The sequence below is a fragment of the Amblyraja radiata genome, chromosome 5 (genome assembly GCF_010909765.2).
Source record: "Amblyraja radiata isolate CabotCenter1 chromosome 5, sAmbRad1.1.pri, whole genome shotgun sequence".
In the NCBI taxonomy this organism is placed as follows: domain Eukaryota; kingdom Metazoa; phylum Chordata; class Chondrichthyes; order Rajiformes; family Rajidae; genus Amblyraja; species Amblyraja radiata.
This window is the reverse complement of record NC_045960.1, coordinates 13955018-13974233: the sequence shown is the minus strand read 5'-3', so window position 1 is coordinate 13974233 and position 19216 is coordinate 13955018. Positions and strand designations below refer to the sequence as shown.

Below are 19216 nucleotides of genomic sequence, written 5' to 3'. Positions count from 1 at the left end.
GGTCTCTGATGATGCTGGCTGGCTTTCTGAGGCTGCGACTGATAAAACCCTTTGATGGTGGGGAGGTCAGAACCTGTGATGGACTGGGCAGTGTTCTGCTAACATTTTGCAAACTTTATAGCCCAAGCCGTTAGACCTTTACTTTTCCATGCTTTTCTGTCACCCATCCTATTGCCATTGTATTTTGCCAGTGCCCTAATAGCTTAGCACAAAAAAAGTCTGACTTGCCTTCTCGCCTCACCCCTTCAAACCACTTAGGTTTGTCCCCCTTTCCCATCGTTAGACTAACGACAGGAAATAATAATTTACTTTTCCCCCAATGCCCACCAAATGATTTCATGTGCTTTGAAGCTTTTGTGGTTGAAGAGATGAATAATTCAAATGTTATGCCTCACCCATTCCTCCTGCAGTAAATAACATCATTGTATGAAAGGTCAGAATTTGGCAACATAGATCAACCTGAAATTTGGAGCAGGCTCCTCTATTGAATATCATCATGGCAAACAAATTAGTCCCAGGCTTCATCCCATCTTCTGCCCTCAATTCCCCAATCCATCAAAAATGCAAAGTACTGGAGGAACTCCCCAGGTCCTGGCTGACCCGCTGAGTTCCTCCAGCACCATTTGTTTTGCTCAAGATTCCAACATCACCATTTTCTTGTGTCTCCTCTCAAAACTCTATCCACCTGCACTTTAAATAGTTCCGTTGAGCATGCCTGTGGGTAATGAATTGCAAAGACGAAAGTCCAAATCAGCTCTGGTTTAAATTTCCACCCATTATCTTATATGTACATCCCTCAAAGATAGTTCCACTGATGTGTTTTTATGACTGTTGGCAGATCAAGTTCCCTCCTAGGATAAATAAAGTTCTATCGTATCGTATCGTATCGTATTGAAACACCTCAACATCTACCCGTATGATCCCATTAAGATATCCTGTGGTGCAGCTGGTAGACTGTTGTCTCACAGCACCAGAGAGACGGGTTCAATCCCAACCTTGGGTGCTGTGCTTGTGTGGAGTTTGCACGTTCTCCCTGTGACCGCGTGGGTTGCCTCCAGGCGCTTCGGTTTCGCCCCACATGCTTGTAGGTTAATTGGCCCTCTGTAAATTGCCTCTAGTGCGCAGGAAGTGGATGCGAAAGTAGGATAACATAGTACTAGTGTTGGTCGGTGTGGACGCATTGGGCCGAAGGGCCTGTTTCCACGCTGTGCCTTTCAATCACGTCTAAGAACATGTGACATAGCAGCAGGTTTATGCCATCTGCCCCTTGTGCCTGCTTTGCTGGGAAATGGCTGATCTTATACTGCAGCACCACGTTCTTGCATTAATTTCATAATCCCTTGATTTAATTGAATACATTTGAAGAGAAAGGTTTTAGGTTTGATCAATGATTGGCGTGATCTCGGTGGACCAAAGGGCCCGTATCTTTCAACCAATTCAGTCGATCAAAGAACACCCCAGCTTCCGAATACCAAAGAATACAGGTCAAACTTTTTTTTTAGTCCCTTGTGATAGGACAACTGCCTCACCCGAGAATTAGCCAAGCAATCTGTTCTGGAGGCACTCCAGTGCATTCTTAAATAAAGGGACAGAACAATACACAGTACTCCAGGTGTGGCCTCGCCAACACCCTGTACCATTGCAGCAATGCCAGTCTATTTTTCATTGCCCACTCCCTCACAGTAAAGGTCATTGTGCCACTTGCCTTCCTAACTGCTTGCTGAGTGGCGGAATCTAACCCAGCAACACTGAAACTTCTGTGGTCTAGCTCGAGGCTTGCTATCAAAATTCATGCTGCCAGTGCTGTGGAAGAGTGGCCCAAAATAGTATTGCAAACTCTTAAAGAAACAAGGAACTGCAGGTGTTGGTTTACAAAAAAAAATGACACAAATGGCTAGAGATGTAATGCTGAGGCTCTATAAGACACTGGTCAGGCTGCAATTGGAATAGTGTGAGCAAATTTGGGCCCCATATCTGAGGATGGATGTGCTGAACCTGGAGTGGGTCCAGAGAAGGTTTACATAATGGATGTGGAAAGGATATTTCCACTGGTGGGAGAGTCTAGGACCAGAGGTCATAGCATCAGAATTAAAGCCTCTTTCAGAAAGGAGGCGAGGAGGAACTTCTTTAGTCAGAGATAGTTAGTCTGTGGAACTCATTGCCACAGAGGGCTGTGGAGGCCACGTCAGTGGATATTTTTAAGGCAGAGACAGACAAATTCTTGATTAGAACGGGTGTCAGGGGTTATGAGGAGAAGGCCGGAAAATGGGATTACGAGGCAGAGATCAGCCATGGTTGAATGGCAGAGAAGACTCGATCGGCCGAATGGCCTAATTCTACTCCTATTACTTGTGAGCTTGTGAACCCAGTGGGTCAGGTGACATCTCTGGAGAATATGAATAGGGTCTCCACCCAAAACGTCATCGATCCATGTTCTCCAGAGATGCGCAGGAAGGAACTGCAGCTGGTGGTTTGCTCCAAAGAAAGACACAAAATGCTGGCGTAACTCAGCGGGACAGGCAGCATCTCTGGTGAGAAGGAATAGGTGACGTTGCCTGGGTTTTCTGACCCACTGAGTTACTCCAGAACTTTGTGTCTTTGTTTTGATGCCCAAAAATCACCTAGGAAAATGGATAATGCCCCAAAGGACAGCCGAGAACACTTGAATGAGAGCAACCCCTTTATTGATTTTTTTTAAGTTGCAGGCGCTGGTATTCTGAAATAAATGAAACACCAAACATCGGGAAAATCTCAGCAGCTGTAGGAAGAGAAATGGTGAATGTTTCGGCTCTGAGACCTTTCACCAGAACCAAGAAAGAGAGAAAATTTAGTTGTGGCAGCAGAGGCGGCTGGGGAGGGAGACACAAGGAACTGCAGGTGCTGGAATCTTGTGTCGAACACATTGTGCTGGAATAGCTCCAGCATCTGTGGTCGCTTATGTTACACTCTTATATTTAGCATGATTGTGCCTAATGTATAGTAAGATTGTCTCTGAACAGTATGCAGATAAAAAAATTCACCATACTTAGGTACACATGACAGTAAATAGCCATTGAACCATTGAAACGTTGCCTATCCATTCCTTCCACAGGTACTGCCTGACCTGCTGAGTTCCTCCAGTACTTTGTGTGTTTTGTTCCATTCCTGCATTGCCAGTTCCTCGTGTCTCCACCTTGTTTTTCGATCTCTTCCCACAGATGCTGCCTGATCAGCTCTGCTCTTCCTGCAGTTCCTACTTGTATTCTCAGCATCAGTCATTTTTGTTTTTGATTTTCATTTCTCTACCACCTTTGGTCCCTTTGACGGAAAGAATTGAATTTGCGATTCACAGAGTGATACAGCGTGGAAACAGGCCCCTTTCGGCCCAACTTGCCCACACCAGCCAACATGTCCCAGCTACACTAGTCCCACCTGCCTGCGTTTGGCCCATATCCCTCCAACCTGTCCAGTCTATTCCTCCGTGGCTTTTCTCCAGATACTTTCCATATGGTCCAGTAAGTAGAATTGAACCCAGAGCTCAGAGTGCAGCTTTATAATGAAAGTTGTTTGTCAAATCAAGGAAGTTCCTGTTGTGTTAGATTAAAGCAAGCATAGTAGATATAGATTACATTAACTCAATCAAGGAAATGAGACTGACTGGAAATAGATGTGATTAATGAGATACAAGATATAAAGCTAATCCCCAGAGCTTTCCAGGGACCGTTCTGTGTGTTCCTTGTCAAAATCTAGCACCTAATATTAATCATGGTATTATTGTATCTCTTTCATCTGACCATTCCCCCCCCCCCCCCCCCCCCCCCCCCCCCCCCCTGTTAGTCATGCAGCATAGAAACAGGCCCTTGGGCCTACCGCATCTATGCCAGCCATGAAGCCCATTTATACTAATCTCATAATCTCATGTAGAAACAAGGAACTGCAGATGCTGGTTTACATAAAATGCCATAAAGTGCTGGGGTAACTCAGCAGGTCAGGCAGCATCTCTGGAGAACATGAAAACGTGACATTTAAGGACAGGACTGATGAAGAGGCCTGGCCCGAAACGTCACCTATCTGTGTTCTCTAGCGATGCTGCCTGACCCACTGAGTTACTCCAGGACTTTCTGTGTTTTTTATTCTAATCTTATGCTTGCATTAATTCTATTTCCTGCTGTAGCCCGCTCATTTAAATACCTGTACAGATACCGCCTAAATGTTTTTACCGTTCTTGCCTCCCCATCTTCGCCGGAGGCTCATTCAAGATGACAACTAGTTTGTGTGAAAACTGTATCTCAGATTTGTACCTCCCATTTTCAAAATTTGGCCCTTAATTTCAGACACCCCTTTCAAGAGAAACCGACACCAGCCAGCATAGATTAGCCATGGTCATGTTAAATGGTTGGGCAGGTTTAATAGGCTTGATGATTCTCTTTTCTTGTGATTGTGTGCACCTTATCTGTGCTATTCATAATTTTATCCACCTTGAGCATGTCACCTCTCAGCTCCCTTTGCCACAGAAGTAATAGAACATAGAACAGTACAGCACAGGAACAGGCCCTTCGGCCCACAATGTCCATGCCAAACATGATGCCGAGATAAATTAATCTCTGCCTGCATGTGATCCATATCCCTCCATTCCCAGCATATCCCTCCAATCCCCACTTATTACTCCATTCCCCAGGTATCACTCCATTCCCCGTAAGAAAGGATCCACATCACTGGATGAAGGGATTCAAAGTAACATTAGCAAATTTGCAGATGACACAAAGCTGTGTGGCAGTGTGAACTGTGAAGAGGATGCTATGAGAATGCAGGGTGACTTGGACAGTGGGCAGATGCATGGCAGATGAAGTTTAATGCGGATAAATGTGAGGTTATCCACTTTGGTAGCAAAAACAGGAAGGCAGATTATTATCTAAATACAATACAATACAATACAATACAATTCAATTTATTGTCATTTGGACCCCTTGAGGTCCAAACGAAATGTCGTTTCTGCAGCCATACATTACAAACAAATAGACCCAAGACACAACATAATTTACATAAACATCCATCACATTGCTGTGATGGAAGGCCAAAAAAACTTATCTCTCCACTGCACTCTCCCCCCCGATGTCAGAGTCAAAGTCAAAGTCAAAGCCCCCCGGCGGGCGATGGCGAATTGTCCCGCAGCCATTAAAGCCACGCCGGGTGATGCAGGGTCGCACACCGGGTCTTGGTGTTAGAGCCCCCGGCGCGCGCTCGCAATCCCGCAGCCATTCCAAGCCGCGCGGGGCGGTGCTGTAAGGCCCCGCTCCAGGAGCTCTTCAACACCGCAACTCGGGCGGGAGAAGTCGCCGTTGCGGAAGCCCTGAAAAGCGGTCTCCCTCCAGGGACCCGCGGGCTCCCGGTGCCGCCCGCCAAACCCGCAGTTGCAGCCACCGAATCTCCGGGGGTCGGGTCGCAGCAGCGTCCACCACAGCTCCACCCGCTCTGGACTCGGCCAGCTCCGCGACGGTGAGGTGAGTAGTCGGCACCACAGCCCCCGGTCTTCCTGTTGGAGGCCGCTCCTCGTTGCAGCCCCAACGACAACGGAGACCCGACAAAGACAAGGTCAGGTCTCCCGTGCAGGGAGAGATTTAAAAGTTACCCCCACCCCCCCCACACCACCCCCACCCCCCCACACATACCCCAACAAAAATAACAAAAACTACATAAAAACATAAGACATAAAATAATAAAAACGCAGACGGACTGCAGAGGCCGCTGCTGACGAGAGTCGCGCCGCCCACCTTTGATGGTGTCAAGTTGGGAAAAGCGGAAGTACAACGGGATCTGGGGATCCTTGTACATCAGTCTATGAAAGTAAGCATGCAGGTACAGCAGGCAGTGAAGAAAGCGACTCTGATTCTTCGCCTCTGGTAGCACACAGTAGTATGTGTCTCCTTTCTAGATAATTTTAGTTTTAAAGATACAGTGCAGAAACAGGCCCCTTCGGCCTGTGACGACCAGCGATCCCCGCATATTAACACTATCCTACACACACTAGGGACAATTTACACATACACCAAGCCAATTAACCTACAAACCTGTACGTCTTTGGGGTGTGGGAGGAAACCAAAGATCTCGGAGAAAACCCACGCAGGTCACGGGGAGAACGTACAAACTCTGTACAGACTGCACCCGAATTCGGGATCGAATCCGGGTCTCCGGTGCTGCACGCGCTGTAAGGCAGCAACTCTGCGCCACCGAGTTACCGCTGCGCCACCGTGCCGCCATCCAGGTTACTGCTGGGTTTCAGCCCATATGCTGCTCAGCCTGTTGGGGAAAGGTGGCACGATGGTTGTTATCTGGATCAGTTTCAGAACAGAAGCCTTGACAGCTGGAAGCACTTTGAATAATAACGACTCCCTTTGAACTTTTCTTCCTCCTTTGACCATGAACCTCTGAACTTTGCTTTTATTTAGAGAGTGTCAGCCAAACTGGATCCTCGTGACCTCTCTGTATTTATTCTTAATTACCTCAGCCCTCTGTGTCAAGGTTTTGGTCACTTAATCTGGCTCTTCAACAGATGGGAAGATCGATGTTGCATAATCTTCCACTTCACAATATTTTTATATTCATTCCTGGAAAGTATCTCATTAACAGGACCAGCATTTTATTGCCCTTCCCTAATTGTCCTGAAAATTGGGCTTCTCAGATTACTCCTCCTGGTTTGATGCAACAGTTGTGGGCTGATTTGCTTCATCGACATACAACAGCACAGCCCTTCGGCCCACAATGTCTGTGCTGAACATGATGCCAAGATGAACTAACCCCCTCTGCCTGCATGATCTATACCCCTCCAATCCCCGCAAATCCACATGCCTATTTAAAAGCCTCTTAAATTATTTATTCTTTGGAGCGCAGAAGGTTAAGGGGGACTTGATACAGGTCTTTAAAATGATGAGAGGGATAGAGTTGACGTGTATAAGCTTTTTCCATTGAGAGTAGGGAAGATTCAAACAAGAGGACATGAAGTGAGAATTAAGGGACAGAAGTTTAGGGGTAACATGAGGGGGAACTTCTTTACTCAGAGAGTGGTAGCTGTGTGGAATGAGCTTCCAGTGAAAGTGGTGGAGGCAGGTTCGATTTTAGCATTTAAAAATAAATTGGATAGGTATATGGACTGAAATGGAGGGTTATGGTCTGAGTGCAGGTATATGGGACTAGGGGAGAATACGTGTTCGGCACGGACTAGAAGGGCCTAGATGGCCTGTTTCCGTGCTGTAATTGTTATATGGTTATAAATGCCACTGTCATATCTGCCTCCAGCACCACCCCTGGCATCATATACCAGGCACCCTCTTTGTAAAACATTTTGTCCCGCTCAGCTCCTTGAAATGTATCCCCTCGCACTTTAAAGCTAACACCCACTTATCCTTGGGGAAAAGGTTCTGACTGTCTACCATATGCTAATCATAATTTTATATACTTCTATCAGGTCTCCCCTCAACCTCCTTCGTTCCAGAGAAAACAATCCAAGCTTGACTAACTTCTCCTTAGAGCTAATACCCCCGAATCCAGGCATCATTCCCGATCCGAAACGTCACCCATTCTTTTTCTCCAGAGATGCTGCCTGACCCGCTGCGTTACTCCAGCACCTTGTGGCTATCATCATTCTGGAAACCTCCTCTGCACCCTCTCCAAAGCCTTGGTATCCTTCCTGTAATGGGCCGATCAGAACTGCACTTGGAAGCAGTTAAGAGTGCGTTTCTGTGGTGACAAGAAGAGGTTAATTGGACGATTGCAGTCAGATGGGAGACGGAAGGGTGGAGATAGCGACAGAGGCGGGAGGTGATAGAACAAAAGGCAGCAGATTCCAGAGTCTGAGGATGAGAAGATGCACGATCCCTGTGTGAACATGTGGGTTTCCCCCGGGTGCTCCAGTTTACTCCCATTTCCCAAAGTCGCGCGGGTTTGTAGGCCTTGGTATATTCCTTCCTTTCCAGATAAGGAAGGGGGAGCAGAATTCCTTCTCAGAAGTTTAATAGTTTAATTTCTCAGCAGCGTTTCTCAACCTTTTTTCGCTTGCGGGACCCTTGAAACAATTTTCATGTCTCAGGGAACTCAAACATAAAAAATATATATCTTTATTAAACTCTTTCTTTCTCTTTCATAAACTTAAAGTTCACAAGGCAAACATAATATATTTTTCTGATAACTAGTTTAAGCAAAAAATAACTTATGTTTTTCTCAAATTTATTGACAATGCAAAAAAAAACTGAAATCAAACTGCTTGCTCAAAACTGAAGTGAATAAAGGCAGACAGAAGAACTAACCTTGGAGGGGGAGAGAGAGAGAAAACAACACAAACTTTTCATGAAGTAACAAAAACATACATGAATAAACTTTTGCTAAACTAACAAAAATAAACATACTCAATTTTATTAAAATTCATATAGCATCCCTCAATGATGGGTAAATATTACTAAATAACGTGTGTGAATGAGGGAGTGTACCTGCACGCCAGGAAGCACAGGCAGGACTGATGGAGACCGTGCATGCGTCTGTACTCTAGTGAGTCACTTGATGATACACAAACCCGTCACGTACAGCTCCTGTCCACTGACCACTAAAGGCCGTTTCACACTGGCACTGTATAGAAGTCACTAAATATGACATAGGTAAATATGCTAAATAAACATCGCTAAACATGCCGTATGTGTAAAATAAAGTTATGAATGTGAAATTAAACACAAAATGACTTAAAAATGCATTTACATATGATTAGCCTATTTATCACTCTTTCTCTCGGAACCCTAAGTGACCTCTCGCGGAACCCTAGCGTTCCGGGGAACTCCGGTTGAGAAACGCTGTTCTACAGTCAACCCTCGATATTATGGACCTCTTCATAACAGATTTTGTTTATAGGGGATGGACCTGTCCAGCCTGGCAGCTTCCAGAAGGACTGCCAGTGACATCCCCCGTTTCTCCAGCTGCATCCAGGCCGCCCCCTGTCACCACCACCGCCGACTCCGGCCGCCCATGACCATTGACTCCGCCGATCCTCGCCTTCCCCCCACCCGCCAGCAGTCTAGGGCCGTCTACTCACCTGGATTCCCAGCCCAGTTTCAGACCGAGAGTCTGAAGAAGAGTGCCGACCTGAAACATCACCTATCCATTTTCTCCAGAGATGCTGTCTGACCCACTGAGTTACTCCAGCACTTTGTGTGCTTTTGTGTATTAACCAGCATCTGCAGTTCTTTGTTTCTACGACTTATACAATTATATTCTACTACTAGGTAATCCCTTACTTGGTTATAGCAGACAATTGGCAATAACCTCAAGCAGGTTTTTAGCGTAGATACAATGAATAGCAGGTGCTGGCCTACAAAAAAAGGCACAAATACACAAGAGACTCAGCGGGTCAGACAGTATCTCTGGAGAACATGGTTAGGGTGACGTTTCAGGTCAGAACACCTTCTTCAGTCTGTCCGCTCTATGGTGTAAATAGACACAAAATGCTGGCGTAACTCAGTGGGACAGGCAGCATCTCTGGAGAAAAAGAATGGGTGATGTTTCGGGTCAAGACCTTTCTTCAGACTTCTTCAATGTAAACCAACATCTGCAGTTCCTTCCTACGCTCCTTAGTGTAGTTCAGTTTAGTTTGTTATTGCCACCTACAAAGATACAGTGAAAAGCCTTTTCTGCATGCCATTCAGTCAGACCAAAATGTAGAGTATAATAGATCCTCTAGTGCAACAGCATGCAGAGTCGCCATGTCCTGGCACCATCTTGCAACTTCCAAGAATAAAGGCGTAGACTATTTTCTAAATGGAGAGAGAATCCAGAAAACGGAGTTACAAAGGGACTTGGGAGTGCTGGTACCGGATTCCCAAAAAGTCGAATCGGTAGTAAGGAAGGCAAATTCAACACTATCATTTATATCAAGAGGACTGGAAATACAAAAGCAGAGATGTAATGCTGAGGCTCTATAAGGTGCTGGTCAGGCCGCATTTGGAGGACTGTGAGCAAATTTGGGCGCCATATCTGAGGAAGCATGTGCTGGCTCTGGAGTGGGTCCAGAGGAGGTTTACAAGAATGATTCCAGGAATGAAGGGGTTAACATATGATGAGCGTTTGACAGCACTGGGCCTGTACTCGCTGGAGTTCAGGTCAAGGGGGGACCTCATTGAAATTGCAGAATAATGAAAGGCACAGATAGAGTGGATGTGGAAAGGATGTTTCCACTGGTGGGAGACTCTAGGACCAGAGGTCATAGCTTCAGAATTAAAGGGCGCTCTTTTAAAAAGGAAGTTAGGAGGAACTTCTTTAGTCAGAGGGTAGTTAATCAGTGGAACACATTGCCACAGAGGGCTGTGGAGACCAAGTTAGTGGATTTTTTTTTGCAGATAGACAAATTCTCGATTAGCATGGGTGTCAATGGTTATGGGGAGAAGGCAGGAAAATGGGATTAGGAGGCAGAGATCAGCCATGGTTGAATGGCGGAACGGACTCGATGGGCCCAGTGGCCTAATTCTACTCCTCTAACTTGTGAGCTTGTGAAGATCCTCTCTGAAAAGTCCGATCTTGGCACGGAGGCGTGAATTTCTTACATTTCTCACTTCAAGGCTTGGTGTCCTGGCTGCACTGGATCACTGAAGCAGGGTTCAGCTTGGCCGTCGGCTCCTTCCACCGCCACGCTGAGCAGATGCCGCAGAATGGGCTTGACCCACTCACTCGCCCGGCTGCTATAGGGCCTCCAGCGGCCGCCTCCAGCTGCCACCGCAAGCCAGCAGCCGCCCCTCTGCTTCCACGCGTCGAGGTCATCGTGTTGCCCGCTTCCCGAGATAGCCGAAGAACTTTAGGGGTGCTTTTTTCGGGGGCGCGGGGGGACCATTCACAGCCGCTGCAACGTCATCTCCTGCCTCATCAGAAAACATCCATAAGTTCCAAAACACAAAACACGGCAAGAATAGGAGTGAAGTCCGAGGAAAAAGAAAGATCAACAAAGCAAACTGCTTTCAACCGAGGGCCTGGGCTATAGGAAGAGGTCGTGCAGGCTAGCACTTTATTCCTTGGAGCACAGGAGACTGAGGGTTGATCTGGTAGAGGTGTACAAGATAATGAGGGATATAGATAGGGTGAATGCACAAAGCTTCTACCCAGAGTGGGGGAATCAAGAACGAGGGCATAGGTTAAGGTGAGGGGGGAAAGATTTAATAGGAACCTGAGGGGCAACTTTTTTTACACAGAGGATGGTGAATATATAAGCTACCAGTGGCCGTAGTTGAGGTAGGTACAATAATAGCATTTAAAAGACATTTGGGCGGGTAAATAGACAGAAAAGGTTTTGGAGGATATGGGTGAAATGTGCACAAATGTGACTAGCTTAGATTGGGCATTTGGGCAAAGAGCCTGTTTCCCTGCTGTATAACTCTATGACCTGAACTGTGTCAATGAAACCCTTTTATAGTTTTGTTGAAATGTGGGGAAACGATGGGAGCACACTTTAAAATCACGAAGAGCTACATTTTAAACCTGAAGTTCTTCACAGAATTGAGTACCCGCCAAAGGAATAAACCTTCGGGAACTCTTAAGAAACAGTTTGCTGTCAAAATGGATTTCCAGAACATCTCCCCATTGATAAGCTATTATTTATAATAAGAATTCCCTTGTTTTAAAAAGTTTCTGCTTTGCTGTCTAGCTGTTTGGATTGTGGAATAATGCAATAATCTTTCTGGGCAGAATTTGAAAGGCTGTGGAATTTGGTGACCGGTTCTTGGCAGCACACAGATTTTTTTTGTTAATTCTACAAGGGTTTGCTCTGAGCTGCTAAGCTCACAAACACTCCAGTAAAGTGCCTTGATTAATTTGGGGCTGAAATGCCAAGGGAAATGCAAGCCCAAATTTGAAAGACTTTGTGGAACTTTGAATGTTTTCAGCTCGAAAAGCAACTGTTGCCAAGCTGGGACGGGTTACAGAAACTCCAGAACCAGGGGCCACAGTCTTAGAATAAAGGGGAGGTCATTTAAGACTGAGGTGAGAAAAAAACTTTTTCTCCCAGAGAGTTGTGAATTTATGGAATTCCCTGCCACAGAGGGCAGTGGAAGCCAAGTCACTGGATGGATTTAAGAGAGAGTTAGATAGAGCTCTAGGGGCTAGTGGAGTCAAGGGATATGGGGAGAAGGCAGGCACAGGGTATTGATTGGGGACGGTCAGCCATGATCACAATGAATGGCGGTGCTGGCTCGAAGGGCCGAATGGCCTCCTCCTGCACCTTTTTTCTATGTTTCTATAATTCAATCAATTCAAAAGTCAGGAAGTCACGATGCCACCTTATAGGACTTAGCTAAGGCTGCATTTGGAGTTTTTGGGTGCTGTTCTGGTCACCCCATTACAGGAAGGATGTGGAGGCTTCAGAGAGGTCACCATGGAGATTTACCAGAAAGATGGATACAAGGAACTGCAGACACTGGTTTACAAAACAAAAAAAGATACAAAGTGCTGGGGTAGCTCAACGGGTCAGACAGCATCTCTGGAGAACATGGAATGCTGACATTTTGGGTCGAGACTGCTACCATGCAGTGCTTCAGAGAATTGTGGACGCAGCCCAGACCATCACACAAACCGATCTCCCTTCCATTGACTCCATTTATACCTCACGCTGCCTCGGCAAGGCCAGCAGCATAATCAAGGACAAGTCGCACCCTGGCCACTCCCTCTTCTCCCCTCTCCCATCAGGCAAAAGGTATAGAAGTGTGAAAACACACATCTCCAGATTCAGGGACAGTTTCTTCCCAGCTGTTATCAGGCAACTGAACCATCCTACCACAACTAGAGATCGATCCTGCACTACTATCCATGAGACCTGCGGACTATCTTTGATTGAACTTTACTGGCTTTATCTTACACTAAATGTTATTCACGTTATTCCCTTTATCATGTATCTGTACACTGTGGACCGCTTGATTGTAATCATGTATTGTCTTTCTGCTGACTGGTTAGCACACAACAAAAGCTTTTCACTGTACCTCTATACAAGTATAGAAATTGGGATGTAATGTTAAAATTGTACAAGGCATTGGTGAGGCCAATTCTGGAGTATGGTGTACAATTTTGGTCGCCTAATTATACGAAGGATGTCAACAAAATAGAGAGAGTACAGAGGAGATTTACTAGAATGTTGCCTGGGTTTCAGCAACTAAGTTACAGAGAAAGGTTGAACAAGTTAGGGCTTTATTCTTTGGAGCGCAGAAGGTTAAGGGGGGACGATAGAGGTTTTTAAAATGATGAGAGGGATAGACAGAGTTGACGTGGAAAAGCTTTTCCCACTGAGAGTAGGGAAGATTCAAACAAGGGGACATGACTTGAGAATTAAGGGACTGAAGTTTAGGGGTAACATGAGGGGGAACTTCTTTACTCAGAGAGTGGTAGCTGTGTGGAATGAGCTTCCAGTGAAGGTGGTGGAGGCAGGTTCGTTTTTATCATTTAAAAATAAATTGGATAGTTATATGGATGGGAAAGGAATGGAGGGTTATGGTCTGAGCGCAGGTATATGGGACTAGGGGAGGTTATGTGTTCGGCACGGACTAGAAGGGTCGAGATGGCCTGTTTCCGTGCTGTAATTGTTATATGGTTATATGGTTATAAGTGACAATAAACTCAACTAAACTCATTCAAACTCAACTCAACTTGATGAAAGCAGTACAAAGGTGGACACAAAATTCTGGAGTAACTCAGCGGGACAGGGATCATCTCCGGAGAGAAGGAATGGGTGACGTTTCAAGTCGAGATCCTTCTTGATGAGAGCAGTGTTGATGGTGTTGAATGGAACATAAAACCATACAGCACAGAAACAGGCCCCTTTCCCACAATGTCTGTGCTGAGCATGATGCCAAGACCAACCCTAATCTGCCTGCATATAATCCTCCATTCCCCACATATCCATGTTTAGCTAAAAGCCTCTTAAACGCCACTATCGTATCTGCCTCCACCACCACCCTTGGCAGCACGTTCCAGGCACCTTCACCCACTCTGCGTAAAAGAATTAGCCCCTACACATCTAGCTTAAACTTTGCCCCTCGCACAAAGTTATGCCTCTTAGTCTTTGATATTTCCATCCTGGGATCCAGCTTCTGAGTGGCCATCCATTTGAACAATTCTGGATGCAGAACAGTTAAAAGAAGCTTGCATGCACCAGTGCGGAGCACCTGGTGCTGAGGATTGCCCGATGGTGTGGGACCATTAGTCAACGATCAGCCCGTAAATAAACACTTCACTCGGAGACGGTGAAAGGAGCAGGTGGTGAAGGGAGAAGGGGAAGTGGAGAGTGGCTCAACAGTGGCGATGCTGTTTCAAAGGCACTTTGATCTGCTGTGAACAGGTGGCTAAGGTAGAGAGTGTCCCCTCACCTTCCCTTGATTAAACACAAAACTCACCAAATGAAAGCGGGCAGCTTCTTTTGAGCTTTTAACTACATCAATAGTTATTAATTGCTTAGATTTTCACTACCTTTTAAGAAAAAAGCTTTAAAAGGTAATTTGACTGTGCTAGTAATTCAGCTGCAAGCACTCAAGCAATGGAAGGGCCATTTCTGTTCCTGTCAGGCTGTAGTTTGGGATCCAAGAGTACATAAGGTGATAAGGATAGGAACAGAATCACGACATTCGGCCCATCAAGTCTACTATCCCATTCAATCATGGCTGATCTCCCATTCTCCTGCCTTCTCCCCATAACCCCTGCACCCGTACTAATCAAGAATCTATCTATCTCTGCCATAAAAATATCCATTGACGACCTCCACAGCCTTCTGTGGCAATGAATTTCACAGGTTCCCCACCCTGTCTAAACGCTGGGGGCACAAGAGACTGCAGATGCTGGAATCGAGCACAGTACAAAGTGCTGGAGGAAATATCTGAGTACTGAGTACTATAATCAGTCTGAAGAAGGGTCCTGACCCGAAACGTCACCTATCCATTTTCTCTGGAGATGCTGCCTGACCCGCTGAGTTACTCCAGCACGTTTGTGCCCTTTTGTGTGTTAAACCAGCATCTGCAGTTCTTTGTTTCTACATACCAGTGCTGCATGGATTAGAGGGTATTACCTATAAAAAGAAGTTGGACAGACTTGGGATTGTTTTGTTTTGAATGCTAGAGGTTGAGGGGAGACCTGATATCTCTCTATCTTCTATCTACTATCTATACTATTACTAAAGCTCTCATCTTGACCACTACTATCACAAAGCGACTTTCCCGACTCCACACAGCGGCTTTCCCGACTCCACAAAGCAGCTTTCCCAGCTTTGCTTTTTTCTTAAATTTGTGCAAAAACGGTACCCTTTATCGCTAGGATTTTTTTGCCATCTTACTCACCGTACTGCTCTCCTCCAAGCGCACCAAGTTTTGTTCCGATCAGTGGAAGATTACAAAAGCTATGAAGGTTTAAAAAATCGTGAGTTCAGCAGATTGGTCTTCTCGCCTGTCATCACCATGAAGGTAATGCCCCTTCCGGCACCCGCTGGAAAAAAAAACCCCGAGGCGGGGCTGAGTCCACAAGTGCTGATTGAGTCCGCAAGAGTGGAGTCGGGGAAAGTCGCTGTGTGGAGTCGGGAAAGCCGCTGTGCGGAGTCGGGAAAGCTGCTTTGTGGAGTCGGGAAAGCCGCTGTGTGGAGTCGGGAAAGTCGCTTTGTGGAGTCGGGAAAGCCGCTGTGCGGAGTCGGGAAAGCCGCTTTGTGGAGTCGGGAAAGTCGGTGTGTGGAGTTGCGGCCAGTGCCCGCTGAGTGGAGTCCCTCCCCACTCCAACCCCTCCCCCACACCACCCCCCTCCCCCACACCACCCCCCTCTCCAACACCACACACCACCCCCCACCCCCACACCACCCCCCACCCACACACCACCCCCCTCCCCCACACCACTCCCCCACACCACCCCCCTCCCCCACACAATCCCTCTCCCACACCATGGTGGAATATTGCAATGGGGAATGGGTTGCATTGGGGGACCAGGCCTCCCGTATGATTGGGACCCAACGGGTCCCACTTAGTCTAGTAGGTATATAAAATCATGGGAAGCATAGATAGGGTAGGCAGTCAGATCCTTTTTCTGACGATGCCAATGTCTCCCGACGCCGGAGTACCATCACCCGGCGAGAACATCGGGCGCCGTGGCGGCGACTGTGAAGGCCTCAATAGGCCCGACTTTGGGTGGATAAGAGGATGGGGACTGGACTTTGTGCCTTTCCCCACAGTGGGAACCACTGTGGGGGGATGTTTTGGTGTTGAATTTCTTCATGAATACTGTGTTGTATTTTTATTAGTGTGCTGCAAGGACATCAGAATTTCCCCTGAATAAGGGGATTAATAAAGTCTATCAATCAATCAATCAATCAAGAGGGCATAGTTTTAAGGGGAGTAGGGGCAAATTTTAAAAGACTAGAGACCTAGCGGGGGGGGGGGGGGGGGAGGGCTGGTCCCCAAATGCAATATTCCACCACTCACCCATGTCCCAATACTCACCACTCCCTAGAGAGGAAGGGGGGTGGAGAGGGAGGGGGATGGGGGTAGAGAGGGAGAGGGAGAGGGAGGGGGAGGGGAGTAGAGAAGGAGGGTAGAGGGAGGGGGTGGGGATAGAGAGGGAGAGGGGCATGAAGGGAGGGGAATAGAGACCCTACCTCATCTCCCTCCCCCACATTTCCCTCATACTCCTCCCCTCCCATTCCCTGCCCCAGGACCTACCCAGGTCGTAGAGCAGCACCAGGGCCTGGAACAGGGCCTGGTTCTCGTACTCGACCCATCCCTGGCGGTAGACCCAGGCTGGTCCTTGGTTCCAGTGGCAGCCTCCAGCCGTCAGCTCGGCCGCCGCCTAGGCTCCAGTGCAGGTTCCGACTTCACCGTCCCTGACCCTGGACCCAGGCTCGTCCTTGGTTCCACCAGCGACTTCTTTCTCGGCCCCGGTCACAGCCCCATTCCAAGCCCCGGGCTCGGCCCCCACTCCAGCTCCAGGCTCGGCTCCAGCCCAGGCCCAGTCACCGGGCTCGGCCCGAGGCAGCAGCCTCCCCACCAGGCACTGGGCAGCCGGTAGCCGCCGCCACTCCTCGTTCACCGCGAGCGCTTGAGTGCCCCTCCCTCCCGGAGTGTCCCGTCCTGCCTTGCAAGTGCATTCTGACGTCACTCGGATTTTTCTTTCTCAAAATAAGTGAGTTTGGGCTGTTTTTTTTATTTTCAAGGATCAAAAAGTTATGAAATATAGGTGGTAATGCGACGGGAAGATGTTTATCGCCTCCAGGGGCAAAATGTTAGTAGGATGTGTGAAAATGGAAAGGTTGTGGCCTAGCGTTTGGAAGAAAATAGGCATTAACCAGATTGTGCCCAGATGACTCATACACATGTATAGACACAAACAAGAGAAGAGTTTTAGTAATATAGATGTGTAGGATGTTTTTTTTCACAGGTGCAGAGTGCTTGGAATGTGCTTGGAAGGTGGTGGTGGAGGCAGATATGATAGTGACGTTTAGGCTTGTAGATAGACACAAACCAACCTCCCTTCTATTGATTCCATTTATACCTGACGCTGCCTCGGCAAGACCGGCAGCATAATCAAGGACGAGTCGCACCCTGGCCACTCCCTCTTCTCCCCACTCCCATCAGGCAAAAGGTATAGAAGTGTGAAAACTCACACCTCCAGATTCAGGGACAGTTTCTTCCCAGCTGTTATCAGGGAACTGAATCATCCTACCACAAACATAGAACAGTGCTGAACTATGATCCTCGGACTATTCTTGATCGGACTGTGCTGGCTTTACCTTGCACTAAACGTTATTCCCTTTCCATGTATCTATACAATGTAAATGGATCGATTGTAACCATGTATTGCCTTTCTGCTGACTGGATAGCACGCAACAAAAAGCTTTTTGATGTACCCCAGTACCCGTGACAATAAACTAAACGGAACTGAACTGAGGATATACAGGGAATGATTGAGAAGATATGAATTATGTGCAGGCAGATTAGAGATGGTCTTGGCATCAGGTCCGGCAAAGATATTATGGGCCGAAGGGTCAGGCAGCATGTCCTGATGTGTCTCCAACATGCTTGAGGGTGCCGGTTCTTGATGTTGAAACAATTCTCCTCCTCTCATGTTCAAGTTCAAGTGAGCTTATTGCCATGTGCCCCTGATAGGACAATGAAATTCTTGCTTTGTTTCAGCACAACAGAACATAGTAGGCATTGACTACAGAACGGATCAGTGTGTCCATATACCATTATATAAATATATACACACATGAATAAATAAACAGATAAAGTGCAAATAACAGATAATGGGTTATTAATAATCAGAGTATTGTCCGAGCCAAGTTTAATAGCCTGATGGCTGTGGGGAAGTAGCTATTCCTGAACCTGGTCGTTGCAGTCTTCAGGCTCCTGTTCCTTCTACCTGAAGGTAGCAGGGAGATGAGTGTGTGGCCAGGATGGTGTGGGTCTTTGATGATACTGCTAGCCTTTTTGAGGCAGCGACTGCGATAGATCCCCTCGTTTTCACTTAACCTCCCCAGGAGAACAATTTCGCATTTAAATTTGCAGCAAAGCATAGAATGAGGATTTAAGACTGTTAGTATGCATTGCAAGTAAGACCTTATAGCTGGAGATTTCAAGCTTAACACAGCAGACAGAAGACCTTCACTTGCTTTCCTTGTTCTCACAAGATTAGCTTTAGAACAGAAGATGGAACAGAACAGCACAGGAATGGGCCATTCGCCACATAATATTTGCGCCAAACATGATCTGCAGTTAAACTGACATCTCCATGTACAGGAAAGAACTGCAGATGCTGGTTGAAGTGGAAGGTAGGCACAAAATGCTGGAGTAACTCAGCAGGACAGGCAGCATCTCTGGAGAGAAGGAATGGGTGACTTTTCGAGTCAAGGCCCTTCTTCAACCTGTCCAGCATTTTGTGTCTACCCTCATCTGCCTGTACGTGATCCAAATCCCTCCATTCCCTGCACTTTTCCAATGTTGGTGATCATTTTCCAATGTTCTATAGATTCAGGATCAGTTCCTGTGGATTGGAGGGTAGCTAATGTAATCCCACTTTTTAAGAAAGGTGGGAGAGAGAAAACAGGGAATTATAGACCAGTTAGCCTGACTGGTGGTGGGGAAGTTGCTGGAGTCAATTATAAAAGATGAAATAGCGACACATTTGGATAGCAGTAACAGGGTCGGCCCGAGTCAGCATGGATTTCCGAAGGGGAAATCATGCTTGACTATTCTTCTGGAAT

The 19216-nt window shown here is 46.9% G+C and overlaps 1 protein-coding gene and 1 long non-coding RNA gene across 2 annotated transcripts in view; one reads left to right on the top strand and one right to left on the bottom strand.

Annotated features, from left to right (window-relative positions):
- Window positions 1-19216, top strand: part of rsph9 (radial spoke head component 9) — a 74436-nt gene that overhangs the window by 52186 nt on the left and 3034 nt on the right. The gene's annotated exons all lie outside the window — the stretch shown is intronic.
- On the bottom strand, window positions 4522-18744 carry LOC116973013. The gene is made up of 3 exons (XR_004411974.1): window positions 18700-18744; window positions 16458-16459; window positions 4522-4533 (listed from the first exon to the last, which is right to left on the bottom strand). It is a non-coding gene; the product is annotated as an uncharacterized LOC116973013 (long non-coding RNA).